We start from the raw sequence: 20,553 nt of genomic DNA, 5'->3' as shown, positions 1-20,553 counted from the left end.
ACATTCTCACCTAGCGTTACTATATCCAATATGAAAAGCAAACTTTGCATGCTGAAGGTTTCCATTTATAGGCTGAGACAGTCACGGGGAGCACTATTGCAGCAGTACAACTCCTATCTACAGCTGATGGCAAAATCCTGGCCTCATGAAAAAAATCAATAACAGTTTCCCATTTCTGTACTTTTATTGGTAAGGATATGATCCAAAATGACAGAATTTTCATTTTATTCACAAGAGACAAGGCAGTTCACGTGGTGTCACAAGCTGGGTCAGGCACAGCTTAGTGTCATCTTCTCAGCTGTGGGGGCACTGATTAGAAAACTGTGAGATGAGTGCAAGATGGTTTTGCGCTTGACACCAGAGAAAGTGAAGGTCAAGCAACACGATAAGTGTTAGCACAATGCACGTGGTTTTTATAATAGCTTTCATTTCCACCATCTATTTACACAGTTAGTCTGCTCATGGATTGACTTTCTAGTCACATTTCTACAACCATGAGACCTGGCACCATTAGTTCAGCCAGGGTGTGAAGGTGGGTGCCCTACAGAGGAGCGAGGGTTAATGAGCACCATGCACAAGGTGACTGCCAGGCACCACTGACAGGGCATCAGGAATGATCCTTTAACCTTTTGACTAGACTGAGAATGATATGACTATGTCCTTCAGAAACAAGAGGATGTAAAAGGAATTCAAAGTGCTCCAACTCAGAAGGCAAACATCTTCATGGTCCAGCAAGACATGACCTTGGCTGAGTCAGTCACAGGCAGTTAAATGGGCCACACTCAGTTACTGACCCTGCTGGCATCCTCATATCAGCAGAGCACCAGAACAGTGAATAACATCTCAGAAAGGTCACCTGGGCAATTTTGATACCCACTGCACCAAAGTGAAACCACAGCAGTTCATCATAGAGAACTATGATGCTTTTTTAGCTGTTTAACAAAATATGGTTGTGTATATGCATCTATGTACACACTTGTGAAATAAATGCTAATACTCACACATAAATAATGCAAATAAGTTTATTTATATAAAATATTTTCTTTGATATTTAAACAACAGTAGAAGTTGAACCTACATTAAATCTAGGTTAAATTTTCCTCTCAGTGACAAACAAGCCAGACCCCCAATCACAAGCTCTCATGAAATTATTCCAGGTATACGTACCACGAAGGAGACAGAATGTGACTAAAGGCAAAAGCTATGATACATGTATATGTATATACTTAGACATGTCTTCTTAAATATTTCTTCACACAGTGTGACAAATTTCATCAATTTTCTGTTGTAATGTTTATTTTTATGGGAAAGTATCAAAGCAGAAGCCAAAAAAAAATGCCTTTCTGGCTGAGATAAAAACACAGGTGTAATTTTATTATCTGGATGCAACACTGTCTGAATTATATAATGAAACTGTGAAACACAGCTCTCTGTTTTCCAGTGCGTGAATCTGTAAATAGCCACCAAATCTATTTATTACACTCTTGGCTCGCCAGACAACCCACTTGACTGAGAAAGACTTAGTCAAAACTGGTTTCATTTTTTCCCCTGCTTGCTATTTAAGTGGGTCGAACTATTAACCGGGATCAAATGATACTGCAAATAAATTAAATCAAAAGCGTGCATTGTATTCTGTGTGTAAGCTATCTGTGGAGATGTCAAACAATGAAAGCTAGAGGATGCTATCACTATATCCTAAATGGTGCCTTCTGTAGGACCTCAGTTCTCATCAACACATGCTTGTACGACTTGCGACTGGGCAGGGATTTTAAAAGCTCTTATACCAAAATTCTTTAGGTTGAAGACAATGTTAAAGGGAAACCTGATCTGAAAAAAATAACTTCCTGTAGGCAGTTATAATCCACTGTCAGTCACATTCAAACCTCCTCTCCCCATCTTATTCATCTTCCCTCTAAGCCTCATCCTCAACCAGCATATATCCAAAATTGTGTATTTAACATCCACATTTTCTTCTTTACTTAGCAAAATTGTGAGTGAGAAAGAGAAAGAAAATTAAAAGGTTTCTCTCATAGTCACTCCATTTGTGGAAAATATGCTGCACTGAAGTTTAGGAGAGATGTGCGTAAAGGAACTCCATCATCCCATGTGTCTTTCTCTTTCCTGCCATGCAGAGGGTGATCTGGGGAGCAAGGGAAGGAAAGTCAGGGTATATCTACTGAAAGCTACTTTGCTGTTACTACAGAAGAATGAACAAAGACCCCAGACACACCACTATGAAGCATCACACAGAGGACACAGACCAGAGGACATAGACCAAAACTAAAGCAAAGGTTCCTCTCCTTGTACGGTCGCTTTTCACAAGTCCATGTGTCCAGTCCAACCTCCTATCATGGAAGGTTCAGGTTTATCAACTGCAGATGATGAAATCTGTACAACCCAGAAGCAAAACAAGTATTTCCAAGGTGCCCTGTAAACGCACCTTGTCCTTGCTCCAAAAGAAAAATGTGGAGGACCTGATTCACTTTCATTCCCTTCTCTATTATTTTCTCACCTCTCTTCCAAGCCTGTTGATAAAGTTAACATACAGAGTGATTAAATTTTGTCCACAAAGAGATCACTAACTAATTTAATGGAATCACTGAACAATTATATGGTAACAGTTTTCAACTATTAATGAGCTGAGCTAAAAACAAAGCAGAGAAAATTAATGTACTATATGTCATCCTTTTACCGCTCAACATTTCACAGACCAAACTCCTGTCAGTCCAAAGAAAGGTGCTATGGGAATCTTCATACTACTGTATATCAGTTCCAATTTACAATATTACTTGTTTATAAAAAAAATAGCGGACTCAGAATTGCCCTACTCATTACTCCAAACCATATAGTAGTTTTACTAATGCATGGCTGACTCTCAAGTTTTTCACCGATAGTTAACATTAGTCACTACATTAAATTAGGTCAAAGATGAGTACAATTCATGTATTTTTTTAACTAGTAATTAAGCAAATCAGAGATTAAAAATATATGACGTATCAAATGTGACAGATAACTTACTAGACCAACCTCACTGCCCTCTCCATCCCAACACAATACAAACCAACTGCAGAGGCAGCAGTGCTGTATTTGGCATCACTCTAGCTCTAAAAAAACCTTCCTGTGAGTTTTTATTTCACTAACATCATTTCCTCCTCAAGCGTATTTTATAAAGGTGCTAGCCCTACACTTACCACAAATTTCTTCAGATGTATTAGTAACATCTTGCTAAGCCTGTATCAAAATTCAACTGTACCTCACGAAATTAAATACATGTAGCATACCCATTATTTAAGCCTTAAGAAATCAAATATTCTAGCCAAGCACCACTGTGAAAATATCCACTAACTTTTAGAGGGATTTTGCTACTATTGTAGGACCAAGCACAAAATAATGGAACACGATTCAAGTTTTATTTTACACAATTTTACTTGGAATGTTGGAAGAAATTATATTCACATAGCTTTGCAGAGATTTTACAACAAAATCTCTTTACTCGAACAGCCTAGTATCACGACCTTGCCTGGTGATCAAAACAGACTATCATATCACACAGCGTCAAGTTGTCCAACTTTATGGTCTCGTAGTTCATAGTTTAATCCCATTTTTACTAAACTGTAGAAACTTTTATTGTCTTAAACAGGTTAGGGAATTTGGTTGCAGGAGTCCATGAATGTCCTGCCAAAGATAAATACCTTTTACACTAAAGAACTATTTTATCTCAGACAAACGCAGTTTAAAAGACTTTTCATAAGCAGCTACAGAAATTGTGTTCATAAACATAACTGATTTTAAAGGGGAGAAAGTCAAAATTAGTCCATCTCTATTGTTACAAAAAATCATGAATTTTACTTGATTTTCTTTTCTAAAACATTAACAATTCATCTCTCAAGATGAATCAGTGTTTCACAGGTGTCACAGAGGACTCAGTTGAACACTGTCAGCATGCACAGATGTCACTTAACTGCGGGCCTGCATTACTCTCTAGAGCATCTCATTTTCATTGCTAATGCTTTTGCAGAAAGAAAGAAAATCACATTCAGACCTCACAAATATTGGTAAGTTAGAGCAAATAAAGATATTACTTTTCAGCTAACTGAACTATTTATTTTAGCTGTCTTTGAAAGACAAGGAACATAAAACTCCACATACTTTTAGAACTTTTGTAAGCAGACTACACTCAAAATGAACTATACTGACCTGTGAAGACTGTTAATAGATGCCAGCAACTTAGTCTCTGTTGAATACTGACTTTGGTATAAACTAAATAGTTTTTGCTCTAACTAAATAGTGTCACGTTTTGTTGTCAAGGAAGGGTAACCTCGGTCATTATTTCATACTATTCTTTCTTGACACACTACATGTTTTCTTTTAATACAAACCACAAACACAAAATGCATTCAGAGATTAGGCCATTTATCTTATTTAAACAAACAACAACAACAACAAAACAACAATATGCAAGACAACCCCACTGTCTAATAACACTAATTTTGAAAATACTGATTCTGTGCCATTAGATGTTTTTTAAACATAAAGTTCCTTTCTGCCAAAGCACAGATATTACTCTATGGAAAAACTGCTCACTAAATAATATTATTTCAACAAAATTCTGTGATATTATGTCACATCCTACACTGTGCAATCGGACTTTTCTTTCAGCTTCTTACATTTCTTTCTAGAAAACATCCAGTATTACTCCATATTCATAAATCACTTGATAAGGAGTGCACCCAAGCTCCGACACTCAACCACCAAGCCCAGCAGAGGAAAATTCCAGGCACATTTGGGTGTGGGGAGGTTGGGAGGACTAAGTTAGGCCAGTCAGCCCAGCAACGATACTAACCTCTGTAGCCTCAAAAGTCTAAACTTCATTATAAATTACAGAAAATAATCTGGGGGTTTTCTCCTTTAATTTTTTCAGGATTATTTTCTTATGAATAGGGTCAAACTCTATTTTATTGCATTACCAAATGTCACCTGACACTGTAATTTCAATTCCCTTCAGCTCCTCTAGTTTTTACTTTTCTATTAAACTGAACTATACATGCAAATTTTATAACTGCTTTTCTTTTTATGGAATTTCCGATAAACTACTATCTAAAAAAGAAACTTTTTGTAGCAATCAAACCTTGAATTCCTCTTGTATGACACAACAGCAATTAAGGCATGCCTTTCGAAAAATACTGTACATCCTTTTTCTCCCCCCTTTTGCAGCTTGCATAAATCAGAGATTTAAGCCAGATCTGCAGGAGTTTTATTACAACCTACTTACATTGCAATGAAGTGAACTAAAATCTTTAAGAACAGATGTATTCTTTACAATTATTTTTTTGCAGGATCAAATTTTTTGTATATGAGTTGCATATTAGGGCAGAACTGTCAATTACAAGAAAAAAACCAATAAAATAATTTTCTGTTAAACAGAAATTGAGGTGCAACATATGGCCCCTGTGTGCATGAAGTGGCCATAAACTCATTACCTACTACATTGTTACATTATTATATTACTTGTGGTTTCTATGTCATTTTTAAAGAGAACTTTTCTGTTGAGTCCAAGTCTACACTGACGGAGATAGAATGTGCATAAACAAACACAGAAAAAAGGATATTATCACTGTACAAACTAGTCGCATCAGCACAACCATGTACCAGGGGAATTTACATCAGATAATTAAATCCACATTTTTGCACTGTATTACTTTAAAAAAGCTACTATCTAAGTGGTACATTTTTGGGTAGGTATGCCCTGAGACCCCCGCTGACAGAAAGTGGAGGGAAAAAAAGCATGCACAGGTTTTTGTTTATTCAAGTAAAAGGCAATATTCAGGTTCAAAAAAACAGTAAAAGAGACACATCGAGGGAAGAACAGGGAAGAACAAGGAAATACAGAAACATAAGCAAAATTACAACCAAAACCAGTGTGGTGCATGCTCTGCTGCTATTGCCTGGCATACAGAGAACAGAATGAGTATTTTGCAGATGTACAAAATGTGCCTGAAAGACAAATGAAAATAAGCACACAGAATCCACAATACTTCCTCAGAGCAAGAAGAAACTCTCATGTTTAGACTGTCTCAATGATGGCAAGAAATCAATCACAAGAGAGTAAAACAAGGCAAGAGAGTTAACTTGACAGACAAAATTTCATATGGTACTTGTACCTCTTCTGATTATTCCACACTGGTGATTTGGAAACACTGTATCAGATTGTTTCCCCTACCCATATCCTCTCACACCTTTTCCATGCTCATAGCTTTGCCAGAGAGATTTCTCAGGGACTAATCTTACTGGGGACAACTTACTACAAATGAGTAGTTAGGGCAAAGGTTCAGAATGCTAAAATAAGAAGTACATGGTGTCTGCCACTTGCTATTTCAGCTAAAAAAAAAAAAAAGGATATGTTTACACTATTATTTATTAAGGTTCAAATAGGGGCTTGCTAATTGGCTGTCACGAAAAAACTTCTAGCACTTCTATTTGCAATGTATTTCTTCTCTCAGGCTGTCAGACCAGCACTTTCACAAGTCCAAATTTCACTTGAGAATGAAGAATATGGCCCTGATGAACTGCTTTTTAATATTTCCTGCTGAAATAGGGCAGTTGTTGCAAAGTCTTATAAAAGTTGTTTAAGCATCCAAAAGAGAAACAAAACTGTACAAAGCTGCTATTTCCTATCAAAATGGCACAGCCAGCTTGAAACTTTCATTCTTCTGCGATAATTCTGTGTTACTTTATTTAAATTAAGCATCCAAAATTATTGATTGAAACACATGAAAAATACTATTCTCCATTTTCCATCCAGCTTATGCTTCCTTTTGCTGTTTCTTCACTTCTTTAGGAACTGCTAGATGGTTCCTTTTATAGAAGAGGAAAAAAACCCCCCAAAAAACAACAACAAACAAATGGTTAAGCTACAGGAGAAATGCAAATAACTTAAAAAAATATTTACTCTGCAACATACTACTTCAGAGATGCTGTTTAAGAAATCTTAAGAAAAAATAAGCTGCCTCTAAAAAAAAAAAAAAGGTTTCCTCATAACTTATCAGACCTTTTTCAAACAACAAAGGTATGCAGCCTCTGCACTCAACACTCCTGTTCAACTCTCAAAAGTATTAGCAATTAACTCTTCCTGAAGTCTTTAACCCATCAGACTAATACTAATTATGTATTCCTCCTGCTCAAAGGACCAATAATTTAAAGCCACCCACTGACAGATTCAGGTCTTCTCAATATCTGAGGTAAAATGGATAAAATACTTTCTCCTTATCCTGCATGAAGGCCATTGACATGATGAACCAACTTTTGATGGGCATGATTTATCCTGGGACCTAAGACAGAGAAAGTTAGTACTCAGCTCTTGCAGTTTACCTGCCATTCTTAGGCAGAATCAAGCAAGAACTACATGGAAGTAGTACTTGATAAGCTCTGCTTACAGAGCTGGATAGATACCTATCAATATAACTCACACTGCCTCTTACAAAGCCCACCATATTCAAATGTGAAAGATGGCGTGCCATATTTCATAATCCAGATCACATTACTGTGACTTATACATTACTATGACTGGTATACTCTACAGTAATACTCTCAAATAGCAACCATTCTTCTCTTTGATGTGTAAATATGGCAGTATTTCACTAAGTAAACCACTTCTGCCAGGCACACAGCTCCTGTATTCCCACTACCTAATATGGTTAAATTACAAAAGCAGTAACAGTAACTGCTCCTGCTTTGGACCCAAAAATGATGAGCAGAGGGACATGCAAAACTGTACTCACTACTTTCACTTCTGCTTAAATCCAATTCACCTTAATTCTTTTAAAAACAAGCATCTAAATAAACGAATAAAAAAAGAAGTTCGGCAAAATGCTCAACAATAAACGTCCCGCTTTAAAAATGTTACATGTCCTGCTTAGTTACAAACACACAGGCCAGTGCCATAAGTTTGCTCACACAACTGAGTAGAGCCAATAGTATTAGAAATAGTTAAAAGTCAAAAAAGAATAGCCTTGTAGGGTGCCACCACATAAACTAAACACGATATACTGCCAAACACTCAAGTAGACACATGTACCATTATTCAGCAAGGACCACATGAATGCATATGGCTCTCTGTTTTGTCTTCATAGTAACAAGAAGGTTTGTAAACAGACCTCACATATGAGGCAATCTAGTCACTTGAGAATCTAAAAATCTGCCTTTATAAAGAAGCATTCTGCACTGTTGCCACACAATTGCACTTAGATACACAATTAAGAGTCCTCTACATTTGTGCTTTGGGGCAAGCGCTGCTCAATTTTATTCTAATCCATAGCAGTGAGGTTTTAACCTGTCACCTCAGCCAGGACGTATGTAACCGCTATGCCCAATAGCCATTGGAAAATAATATCAACATGAGAGACTATAAAACATTAAAAATGTGGATTATTCAATCAAAAAAATTAATGACACACTGACTTCGTATCATACCACTGCTGCCTTTGCACAGCTGAAAACCACAGTAATCTTAAATGCATTTACAGACGACAGTAGAAACTTCATAAAACTCACATGGAAAAACCCTCTCAGCCTATTCTACAATACTAATTTTTTTCAAAACATGAGACAAAGCAAAAAAAAACAAATGAAGAAAGTTTCAGATAATCCATACCTGAAGTTTCAGAAGTATCTCCTGACTGGAAGGATACGGAAAGATTTAATATCTAACTGTAAATATATATTACCCCCAGGATACACTGCATCTATCTAAATATGTCCACATGGTGCAAACCTAAGAGGCAGAGACTCTCCTATCTTTAAAGAACAGATGCACTTTTTTAGCATGTCTGCATATCATTTTCACTATCAAAATATTGAGGATTCTGCACCACATCCTGATAACCTGAGGATCACATTCCTCTGGCAGTCAGTGGTAATCCACAGCAACAGAATTTAAAACTGGGCCCGCTGAATTTGTACCTCGTTAGACCAGTAGTTCTTTTAATTTAGTAATTACTATAATTACCCGGTGTCCCCAGAACTCCTGATGATGATGACCGAAGCTCCCTTGAGCTGGGAGCTGCATGAACACACGCCTGCACTCGCAGCTCCGGGGAGCAGAGAAGCACAGACCTACACAGCAATGCTTCTCTTTTGCCACCCTGACCATTTCATTTACTTCTTTTGTAATAATTCTTACTATAAACTCATTAGAAGGAAAAAAAACTGTAACACCCTTGAATAAGTAAGCATAAAATGCTTTATGCTCCCTCTATTATTTAATAATGTACAAAACCAGAGAGGTTTTATATTAAAGTTGGCTTCATTTTAAAATGAGAGAAGGAAAAATATTTAGCTAAATATTTCTGCTGAAACTCATTAGTATTTCTATTGGTTTAATTTAAAAAGGTATTTAAGAATTACTGTCTAAAAAACCTCCAACTCTTTAATGTTTGAGTAGAAGTTTCATTTCTGCATCTACCACGTAAAAAAAAACAAAAACAAAAAAAACCAAACCAAAAACACCTGAAAAAAAAAAGTTTGACCATTAGTGCCAACTAATAAGAAAAACAGAACCCTTTTCCGGGAAATTAAACTCTGATGAGTTTTATCGTTGTGCCGGGGCGAGCCTCGGCCGCCTGCCCACGGAGACAAGGCGTGCTGGCCAGCGGCCGGCCAGGACCCGCGGGGCCTCCCGCCGGCTTCCCCACCCGCGGGCCGGAGCTCCTCGGGGCACCCACCACCTGGAGCACAGACATCATTACGCTCCTTCCCCGCCGCTCCCTCACGCGGGGGAAGGCCGTGCCGCAAGCCAGCCCCCGACAGGAAGGTCGGAGCGGGCTACGGGGCATCACCCGGGATAACCCGGGGCTTTCCCCCCGCCCTCCCCCGCGCCGCTTGACCCCGACGGCGGGGACACGGCGGGGCCGCGGCGGGGTAGCCCTTCGCCCCTGCCCGCCTCCCGGCGCGGAGCCGGCGTGCGGCGGTGTATCCTATGCGATATCCTATGCGACAGGCGCGGACGTGCCGCTTACATAATCCCGGCCGGCCGCACACGTACCCCGCATTACATAAGGGATCGTGCCCCCGCCGGCCCCCGCGGCAGCCCCGCCGCCGGGCGGGGGGACAGAGGGAGGGAGGGACCCGGCGGTGGCCCCGGCCAAGCCCCTCGTTAACCCCCTTCCTGTGGCGTTTACACGTCATGGAACATTCCCGGAACGGGCCAACGTCCCACCCACTTCAGGGAACAGTCACCGCGGCGCAGCGCGCACACGCACTCACACACACGCACCCCCGGCGCGGTGCCGGGGCTCCCCACACACACGCACGCCCCCCGTGTCCGGCGCCCCCCGCGGGGACGCGCTGGCAGCCAGAGCCAGACCCCCTCCCTCCGCTCCCTCCGGCGCCCTGCCCGCCACCGCCGTGCCGGGTGGCCCCGGGCGGCCCCCCCCGCATGGAGCCCCCCCGCCTCCCGCTCCCGGGGCGCCAGAGGCCGCGGAGAGAGCCCCGCCGGGGCGGCCCCCCCGCGGGCGCCTCTCCCCGGCGGTGACCATGCCCATTCCCCGCCGCAGGAGGGGATTACGCAAGGCAGCCTGCTCCTCATCTGCATACACTTACAAGCCGGGTATTCCCCACATTTCCTAACGGCGTGTCACCGACAAAGGCCTGTCCCCGCTGCGTCCCCCTCCTGCGCCGGATCAGCGGGAAGGGCCGCCGGCCGTGGTGCCCCGGGGACGGTGCCGGTGCCTGCCAGCGCCCAGAGCCGCCACCACAGAGGTGACTTACCGGTCCGGCGGTTTTACAGACTCACCGGCTTCCCCCGCCGCCTTGCCCTCCATTTACCCCCGCGGCCCCGGGCGTCCAGGGCGGCGCTCAGAGCGCCGGCCACAGACCCCGCGGCTGTCAGCTAAGCTAAGCGCACTCTCTGCCACGGCCCGACCCCCAGCCCCGCGGCGCCCCGCACCCGAGACAGACAGCCGCCGGCGTGCCCCCCGCCGCCGGCAGCCGCCCCGCAACCACACCGGCTGTCAGCTGGTGCCGGTGACAGGGGACAACCGGCGGGCAGGGAGGAGGAGGTGCCCGCAGCAGCCGCTGCTGCTCACCTGGGAAGTCACCGAGGAGGAAGGAGGGAAGCCCTCCCGGTGCCCTTGTTGTTGTTGTTGCTGCTGCTGCTGATCCCGCCGGGCACTCGTGTTGCTCCTTTGCTGAGGGCTCGCCCGGAGTGAGGCGGCTCGCGGTGCTTCTTTATATATAAAGACAGACAAGAAATATTCCAACGGCCAAGGGGCGCCCGCTTCACGCGTTTATCTTAAGGCAGGTCATTCCTCTCCCTCTTTTTGGAAAGGCTCATCACCATCTCTCTTGACAGTGGCGGAGGGGCTGGTGTTGCACGGGGAAGAGGCGGAGGCCCGGGAGCCGCAGCCCGCCCTGGCCGCGGCGGGAGGGAGCGCTCCGCGCTGCAGGCGGCTCCGCTGGGCTATTCCTGGCACCACTTCCCAGAACAGAAGTTACAGGGCGGCGAGCGCGGAGCGAGCGCGGGGAGCGCGCCTCCCGTGACGTCACCGGGTCCCCCCGCGCGCCGGCGGGGAGCGATCCCGGAGCGGGTGGTGGGCGCTGCCCGCCCCTGTGCCCGTGCCCGGGGCAGAGAGGGGCCGGGAGCACCGCGCGCCCGGGCAGGGCACGGAGGCAGGAGGCAGGGCCTCGGAGGGCGAAGCCGCGGCCTCCCCCCGCCGGCGGAGATCGCCGCTTCCCTCCCCCTCCCCCTCCCAGCCGAGGGAACTCCCAGGAGAGCCAGTCCCGGCTTGCCGTGCGCAAGCCGCGCGTCCTCCCGGCCTGAGAATTTCCTCCGAGGACGCGGGATCCTCCTGCCCCCTCCCCTCCCTCCGCTTCCTTTTGCTCCCTCCCCCGGCCCCTCCGCCCCCTCGCTCTCGCCTGGCCAGGATCACGTTATCTGTCAGGGAGAACAATACACCGCCGGGGCTCCCCGTGCCCGCCGCCGGCCCCGGCTGTACAGCTGAACCGGGGTCTCCCGCGGGCGGGGACCACTCCGACCCTCGCTCACCCCTTAGCACATGGCCCCGGAGCAGGGGGCGCGCAGCGGACGGGCCCGGCGGGGCTCGCAGCCGCCCCGGAGGGCAGGGAGCCCTCCCGCCGCCCCGGGCTGTGCCGCAGACACACGCATGTATTGCAACACGCGCTCGCCGCCGGCGCCGCGGCCGAGCCGAGCGGAGCCGAGCATAGGGAGCGCAGCGCCTTCCCCGGGAGTGACCGCGCCGCCGGGAAGGCGGGCGGGGGCGAAGGGCGGCCGCGGCCCCGCGCCGGGTAACGGGGCTCCCGCGTCCCCCGCCGCCGCTCCCAGGGCCGCTCACGGCCAATGGGGGCCGGGCCCGTACCGCCCGGCAGCGGCGGGCGGGGCTCGGCCGGGCCGGGGCCGGTGGCGCTCTCCCACAGCAGCCGCCAGCCCCGGTGCCTCCCCCCGCACCCCGGGACAGAGGCGCTGCAGGGGAAATACCCTCCTGGCGGGCCGAGGCGAGGCGGTGCTCGCGCTTCCTGGGAGCATCCCACCGCCCTCCCGCGGTGGTCGGGAACCCACCACCGGTGGTCGGGAACCCACCACCGGTGGTCGGGAACCCACCACCGGTGGTCGGGAACCCACCACCGGTGGTCGGAGCTGTCGCTCAAGCAGGACCCGACTCAGGTCCCGCACCGACACACGCAATAGGTCCTGCCGCTGACACCAGCTTTGAGTTAGTTAAACGTGGGCGCGGTTACAGGGAACAGAGTTTGTATTCCTGAGATTTGCCACGGCTGCTCGGAGGGTGAAGCCCAACCGGCTGGTTCCCTCTCCCGGCCGCTCCGGCAGCGCGGGGGTCCCTTCCCTGGCCTCAACTGGTTTGGCTTTGCCATGGCACCGGCGCCCATTGGGTTTTTGATAGCAGATCTTCACTTAATTTTCAGAGCAAAATAATTTTCTTTTCAGGAAGCCGTACAGCCGCACTAGCAGGCTACCGTAAGTTGATTCGAAGGGATGCCAACTCGCAGCGCTGTCACTGTGACACTGGAAGTCATACTGGCACCTGAGATTATTCCTTTTACTGACGTTAAGAAAAAAATCAGCCTCGTGAATTAAAAGGAATAAGTTTACACATAAATCCTGAAAGCACTGGATCTTATGACAGATGCCAGGGCAAATAAAATCATAATTTCATAATTATGAAGCTACAGCTTTTAGGGACTAATAACAATTCAGTGCTCAGAGTTGGCAATACAGAGACATAGAATCTATTAATAAAAATCCTGTCATCCTACTGTGATCCTTGGTACCTTGCTGACTTTGGTGGCCTCTGAGTCAGGCTCACAGTGCTTCATTGTGCTCAGTCCAGGAGAGTCCTGCAGTCCTCAAGTGATAGAGGCATAAGTATCTCATCTGATCATAATTTTATGATAAATTATGACTTCTGCTACATAGAAGGCTTGCTCCTGCAAGAATGTGTAATACTAAGAGGACTGAACAAAGAGTTGCTTGCTCCTTTTTGAGTCTGTGAGCATGTCTGTGTTCCTGATTTCAGTATGATATGTGATACTGTCATTCCTGACACTGAGTATTGTTTGGCTGAAATTATTCTGTCTGAGCAAACATACTGACTTTGGGCTTGTGCTCTTTATTTGATGTCATGTCAGAATAAGTCAATGGGAGATGGGAGTGCTTAGGATTTGTTTTAGATTGAGGTTTTCCCATCCTGTTGCTTTCCACAACAGCTGCATTTACCTCTGCCCCAAAATGATGGCTGCCAGTATCTTCCCCTCTGGGAGGCTGCAGACTCCTGACCAGCACCTTTGACTTCTTGCTGCATTCCCAGCATTCTCAGCTTCTCTCCTCCCTCTTGCAAGACTTCAGAAGTTCATTCTTATTGTCACAGAGACCAGCCCACAGAAGGTACCACAACAAGGTTCAGTGTTCAAAATAAGTTTATTGATAGTCATTCTCAAAGCAAAGTAAAAAAATGTTTCTCCATAAGGCTTTTCAAAACAAGACTCTTTTTCCAATTATGTTGGTTATCTCAAGAAGTTATACTGTGTGTCCTTTTCCACATTCTTAGTATCGCAGCATCTGAGACACAGCCATTTCCTTCATTGTGGCTCTACAAGGGATATGCCAGAGCTACAATTCTTCGGCACTTTGGTGTGTCCAGGGAAAAGAATGAAGCTACATGTGTGCTCAGAAACCCTGACTGTTCTACAAAATTGGTTTAACTCAAGCCCCAGAGCAAGTTTTGAAAAGCTGCACAACTTGCAGCTGCAAGGGTCCTTCGCTTGGAGTAGATGCTACCAGCCAAAGAGGCAGGAAAGTCTTTGCGTGGTTCTGTCAGCCCACTCCCCCTTTGTGCACAGTTGTAGGGGAATGGGTGTAACTGAGTAAACTGACCTTCATCCCTGACCGCGCCTCTTTCCCCTCCCACAGGGAGCATGAGGCAGGAGCACTGTCCCTCAGAGGGACTGCAGCTGGGACGCCTGGGTAGTTTTCCTCCCAAACTCCTGCCAGTGACTCCACAGAGAAGCAGTAGACATCTGAATCACTTTCTCTCGCCTACTCGTGGCAACGACATAACTTAATAATGATATCCGTGCATCATACCATCCTACCATTTCCCTCTAGATTTATTTTTTTTTAACATTTACATCCAGCATTTAATAAAACTATCACTCCAACATATTAGGAAGAGAACTAAGGGAGTTCTCAGATGTGAGATTTACAGCTGTTATTTAAATACAGATTTTGCAGATTCATCAGAAAAAAAGTCATTCTTGCTGCTTGGAAAGCACCTCGGCCATCACAGCTGCTGCTCACAGCAAACACAGTACAGAATGATAATATTCAGCAATCATGTTCACAGATTATTAAGCACTATAAATTAATCTGAAAACTTGGTTTGATCTCAGAACATACAGAATCCATCGGTTTTGTAAACTGTGCTGCTCCCAAAGTAGATAATAGAAGGCATTATATAATTTTTCTACAATAGAGCAGTTGAATTGAAATGTTAAATAACCATTCCTAAAATAACTACGAATTTTAAAGCAATTCATCCTTTCTTTCGTGGGAAAAAATTACTTTGTCCCCAAACCTGTACCCATAAGCTCTTTACTATTCTTCACAAACTTGTTACAGATAGAGCTGCAGCAAGAGACAATTTCTTTATATAAGGCATTGATACTATCTATTGATTTCAGTGAGAGCAGCATAAAGCAAAATGGACCAAATGTATCCAATTTTCTTAAAGTCTCAGAGGGTAGGAGCACATAACAAAATCAGTGGTGTTGTTTCGCTGTTTAGATCCTCTTTCTTAAGGTTTGAGTAAGTGAGAAAATCTATGGGAAACTGTTTGGGAATGGCTTTCTTCATAAATAAACAAATACTAATAGTTTGCTATCAGTGTTGCTTAAAACGCATTGTGCTTATTTACGTAGGAGCTCCTTCCCATGTTCCTTCTGTCACTTTTCCGATTGCCTGGACTGTAATGTCTCTCGCTGCCTTTGCCCTTTCTGCCCCCACTACTGCCTTTTCTAACTCCCTCGTTACATCCAGTGCTCTTTGTGCTTACTGGTAAAACTGCAAGATACTCGGGGCTGGCTTTCCAATGCTGGAAGAGCACTGTCCTCCTCTTTGGAAGACCTGCTCTTTCTCCTCTCATCAGTGAGAGAATGGCCCTGAGCTGGGTGATGAACGGCCAGCGAAGGTGAGGGTCCGGGCCACCAGCCCTTCCTCAGGGACTCATGGAGAGCCTGAGGGGGCAGACCCAGTGGCTCTGGGGCTGGGAAGGAGCGTGAGAAGGGAAACCAACATGGATCAAAATAGTTGGCTAGAGTCCTGAAAGGGCTGCATTTGTCTCCTGCTTTATTTTGGATGTCAAATGCATCACGAAATCCACTTGAAGAGCAGTATTAATTCAGGTAACTGATTTTATTTTGAGAGATACCTACCTTCTACTGACCATCTCAAGCTCTTCTTCTCAGAGATAACTAGCAGCTATGAGTTTCACATATCATTTAATCATTTGATACCATAAAACATATTTTCAGCCACAGCATTCCGCTTTCCCATTTGTACACATTGCTTTCATTTTGCTCAAGTGCCATCTTATCATATGAGAAAAAAGACATTGCCAGTTCACCCTCTCAACACCTCTTCCTATGTGTTCCTTGAATCCAGGCTGCTCTGTCTTGTTTGTCTACTCTCCTACGTAAACAAGGGTAATCTTTCCTCATAGGGGAGTGTGCCCGTGACTCCTCCGCACAACACAAAGGAGTCACAGTGAAGCACTTCTTTATCCACAACAGCTTCAAGCTCATACAATATCAAATGGTGTGAAGGAGTAAGGAGCCAAGGTGGTTAACTTGAGCAAATCCTGTGTGTAAATAACTCTGGCAGAGGGCCCAAAGAAAGGGGAGTACTATTTGCCTGGTAATGAACAAATGGCTGTATTTCCTGAAGGAAAAATATTTTTCTACTATATTGAGCTTTTCTTCAAAAAAGAAAAAAGAAAAAAAAGAAAGAAGAAAGTTATTTTCTCCACATAAAGTATTTCCAGATGCAGAACTAACATGCTGTGTGCATCAACAGCTTGATAATAACATGTCATCACTTGGCCTTGAAAGGGGCAGGAAAATGAAAAAGGCAGAATTTTCTGAAATTATGCCTTTTCATGGGAACATTTTTTAAAGCCCATGAATCCTGGGAAAATATTTTTAAATAAAATTTGATTATTTTTACTCATTTCCATTTTTTCCACAGATAATTAGCTAGCCGAATAGGAAAATCTACAATGCCAACCAGCAACTCAGTCAAGGGATTATCTGCACTTCTTATGTGAGATAAATAAACCCTGTAAGTGCTATAGCCAGATTCTCTTTAATCATCTTTTTTGATATCACAACCCAATTAAGTTTTTGAAACACTCTTAAGCACTTGGAAAGAATATTTGCCTTGTTACAAGTGGGACATGTTACCAGGCTCGGCTTATTTCTCTTCAAATAAAAAGCATTAGCTCCTATGTATTTTGTATACTGTACTTGGTTCTCCCCCCCACCTTGCCCCATTTTTTCTAGGAACAACTTAAGTAAGAGCCTGCCAAAGGCATGGCATGATTTAGCAACTTCAGAGTTATATATAACCTGAACAATTAATCGACTTAATTTCCTAAAAGCTTACCTATTTATATTCCCATTTGACCTGGTAGCCTTTCATTTAGCACTCTTCTCAAATAGGCAACTTTAAATTTTGCGTCATCTTCCAATTCAAAGAAACCTCTAGTGCTTCATGCATAGAGAATTTCATATATGGCCTAGAGAGAACAGAGGGGCAGACCACTCTTAGTAGTGAGTAGTGACAACTTGAAAACAGAGTAAAAAAAGATTGACATCTCAAAATGGCAGGGGGCTCTTTGGATAAGAAAAATGGCAGTAACTAAGTTGCAGCTACCTAGAACTTGATCATATCATCCTATCTCCTTTATTCTTCTGGTACATGTCATGGGAACCTTCCTAACCACATTGGTTGCCCTCCTGGTTTTGCATCTCTGGAATCTTCCCACAGGCAAGAGCCCCAAATGTTCTGCAAATACCTTCCTTCACAATTGATTGAGAGGGAAGTGTGCCACCTACTGAAGGGCCACGGCCACTATCTATATGTCTTGGACTTAATCTTAAATTCTTCCCCATTTCTGAACTTCTCAGGCCATCACACTACTGATTTGAATTAGAAATTAGTCTTTGGTTTAGGAAAGTTTGTAAACTCAGCAACTGGAAGGTCATGAATATGGACATGAGCGAATGTAATCCAGGCTGGTTTCATCTAATTCATGTGTAAAAAGCATAATCTGATAATTCTGTCTGAAAGCAAGTATGTGTTACCCCTACATTGCTACTTTTTGCCAGACATGAAATAAATATCAAGAATTATCTCCATAACTGTACGAAAAATTAGATTTGAGGATTATCAGTAAAACACATGGATGTGTTTGCAATACTGCCATACACGGTATTTGCAGTTTAGGTATTAGTTAGGCATTTTTAACAAATGAGTGAACAACTTTACTGCCAGGTAGTAGTTGCCTCTGATGGTGCGCTTTGTTCAGTTAATCATTCAGTTGAACAAGCTCAAAGGAAACTTTACACAGTTGTTGTCATAACTTGTTTGACACACCTAGAGAGTTCTTTGGTTACCTGTCTCTCATGCCACTAAGTTATTCATGCACAGTAATACATCGTTTTGGCTACCAAAAAAGTTGAAACAGATGTCAATGTTGTTTCGACTGTTGTAATAGTGGATCATAAATAAATATTTTAAGACCAATTGCTTTTATTAATATCCATGGAACTGCTTAACTGAAAAACTTTTATCTTTGAGGCTTATCAGAGCCTTTCACTTTGGAGTCAGTGATTTAAATTCTGTTATGTACATTACAGTAGATGATCAAAACGTCTAAAATTGTGATTCACTGAAATTAACAGACAATATATGTCTTTAAAGCTTATCACATTTTTGTGTCGGACTTAGTTTTTCCTAAGAAATATTGTTCTCAAAAATTCTCCTTTAATAATTTCATGAAAACTCCTGCTGGAATGTAAAGAAATAAAATAATGTGATTTAGAATAAACATCTTAATGGATTTATAGTTTGAAAATGTGTATAATAAAAGTTTGAAGTGTTTCTACCAGTTTTGTCACAGTCTTAACCAACCTGTCATAAAGTATATTAAAATCTCTGTAATACCTGAAACTGTACCATTCAAGGTTTCACATGTGTAGGACATAGAAGGGAAATAAAATTCATTGTCAGCAAGCATAAAACAGGCAGAAATCTAACTCTAAACTCACCATCATAGCCATGGAGTCTATACTAGCTATCACCAAGCAAAAAAACGTTTTGGAAGTCATTGTGGACAGTCGTGCAAAACTATCAACCCAGTGTTCAGTGGTGTCCATGAGAGAGCCACTACTGGAAGTAATTCAGAAACTAAAGGGATAAAAAGGTTTTAGAGATGTATAGATCTAGGGTGGCACATAACAAAAACTCTTCTGTCATTTTCTGTCCACTGTGCTCCCAATGGGACTGCTCAGCTGCCTAAATCCTGGAGCGGGCAGGGTGTAAGCCAACAGTGGCTGCCATGGTGGCAGCCCTTGGACAGAGGGTTTCTCCTGTCTGCAAACTCCAACTCAAGCTCCCTGCCCTTCACCCTTCAAGGCTGCCACGGCTCTCAGGCACAGGACAGGTTTTGTGGATTACAAAAGGTAGACATCGCTTTAGTAGTATCTATTAAAGTATTAATCGTGATGAGAGGGTGAGACAGAAGTGAACACTCACTTTGATATTCTCAAAATCTGAAAAGTAATAGGGTGCCATGCCCCACTCCCTTCAAGCAAATGACCAAGTTTAGTAGATTTAAAACAGGCAAAAAGAACCACTTCCTGACAGAGCACAGTTAAAGCGTAGACTTTGGGCAGAAGAACATTGGGGGGTGCCAAAGTATGAATGTCTTGAAAACAAGATTCACCTCTCATTAGCTGTGAGATAGTCCATTACTAGCAATTAAAACAACAGCCCATTTGCATGCAGACGCTATGAGCTCAGCCCCTAAACCACTCAACAGCTGGCAGGAGTGGGTGTATCATGGAAAAAGTATAGGAGACAAAGGAAAGTAATTCTTTCCTTAAGCAATGTAACTGGCCAAACTTTGAGGACAACGAATTACATGGAGTTTTCATCTGGCTGCAGCAGTGGCAGCTCTTATCTTCCTACCAGTTTATGGTGGGATTTTTTTTAGTCACAATTGGCCTCTATTTTGTGTGACTTTTTTTGGAGTTGTTTAATTATTTTCAGTTTCAAAGATTATATGGAGAAGCATTCAATGAAAATTTCAGTTCATCCTTGAACTGTTTTTCTTCTTCAGAATAGAAGAGACATTTCAAAGCATGTTATATTTTCTGCTTTAAAAACAGAAATGCTTTAAAAGATCTCCAAGAGAATACTGATTGTACATGATGTAACCAGTTCTAATAGCTAAAATATCAATATAAACTCTATTTTCTGAATACCATGAGTTTACAAATGTGAAATAGCCACACAGCAAAGTTTGTATTATCTGAGTTTTTGAACTTATAACATTTTTCAGCCACTGGCAGTCCAATTAGTTGTTTAGCATATGCTTTGCATTTGAGAATCGATATACCATTCATCTGTAATGAAGAGATATGAAGGGGATATGAGTCATTAATCATATTCAGGAAACAGGTTTCTGAAAAATTAATACATGACCAGTTGCCAGTAAGTAGCCATCTGCTACATATATGAAAAAAAGTATGTTATAGAGCTACATATTTTAATGTCTTCTAATGTTACAATTGTAAACTGTAATGGAAACAATGTTTCTCTAATGGAATATTTAATATCACTTAAGACCCACTATGGGCTGCACATTGATCCTGATCAATGGGAGCTGGGTAAAATTGCACAGTCAGTATAGTACAGTCAAGTCTGAAGTCAAGCTGGTATGTAAAGCCATACTTACTGTTAAA

General features: G+C 43.5%; 1 protein-coding gene across 6 annotated transcripts in view; it reads right to left on the bottom strand.

Moving 5' to 3' along the window:
• Nucleotides 1-11,663, bottom strand: part of HIVEP2 (HIVEP zinc finger 2) — a 140,629-nt gene extending 128,966 nt beyond the window's left edge. For 3 of the 6 annotated variants that reach the window (XM_064649301.1, XM_064649300.1, XM_064649304.1), the window contains exon 1: nt 11,082-11,663. The gene's annotated coding sequence lies outside the window, so the exon portion shown is untranslated. Of the gene's footprint in view, nt 1-10,039; nt 10,152-10,596; nt 10,724-11,081 lie in introns of those variants that run through there. The other 3 variants (XM_064649303.1, XM_064649306.1, XM_064649302.1) reach the window with 2 other exon arrangements.
• Between the last annotated feature and the right edge of the window lie 8,890 nt (nt 11,664-20,553).

Source organism: Pseudopipra pipra, chromosome 3 (assembly GCF_036250125.1).
Source record: "Pseudopipra pipra isolate bDixPip1 chromosome 3, bDixPip1.hap1, whole genome shotgun sequence".
Classification (NCBI taxonomy): domain Eukaryota; kingdom Metazoa; phylum Chordata; class Aves; order Passeriformes; family Pipridae; genus Pseudopipra; species Pseudopipra pipra.
Note: the sequence above shows the minus strand (reverse complement) of the source record. Positions and strands in the feature narration are given on the sequence as shown.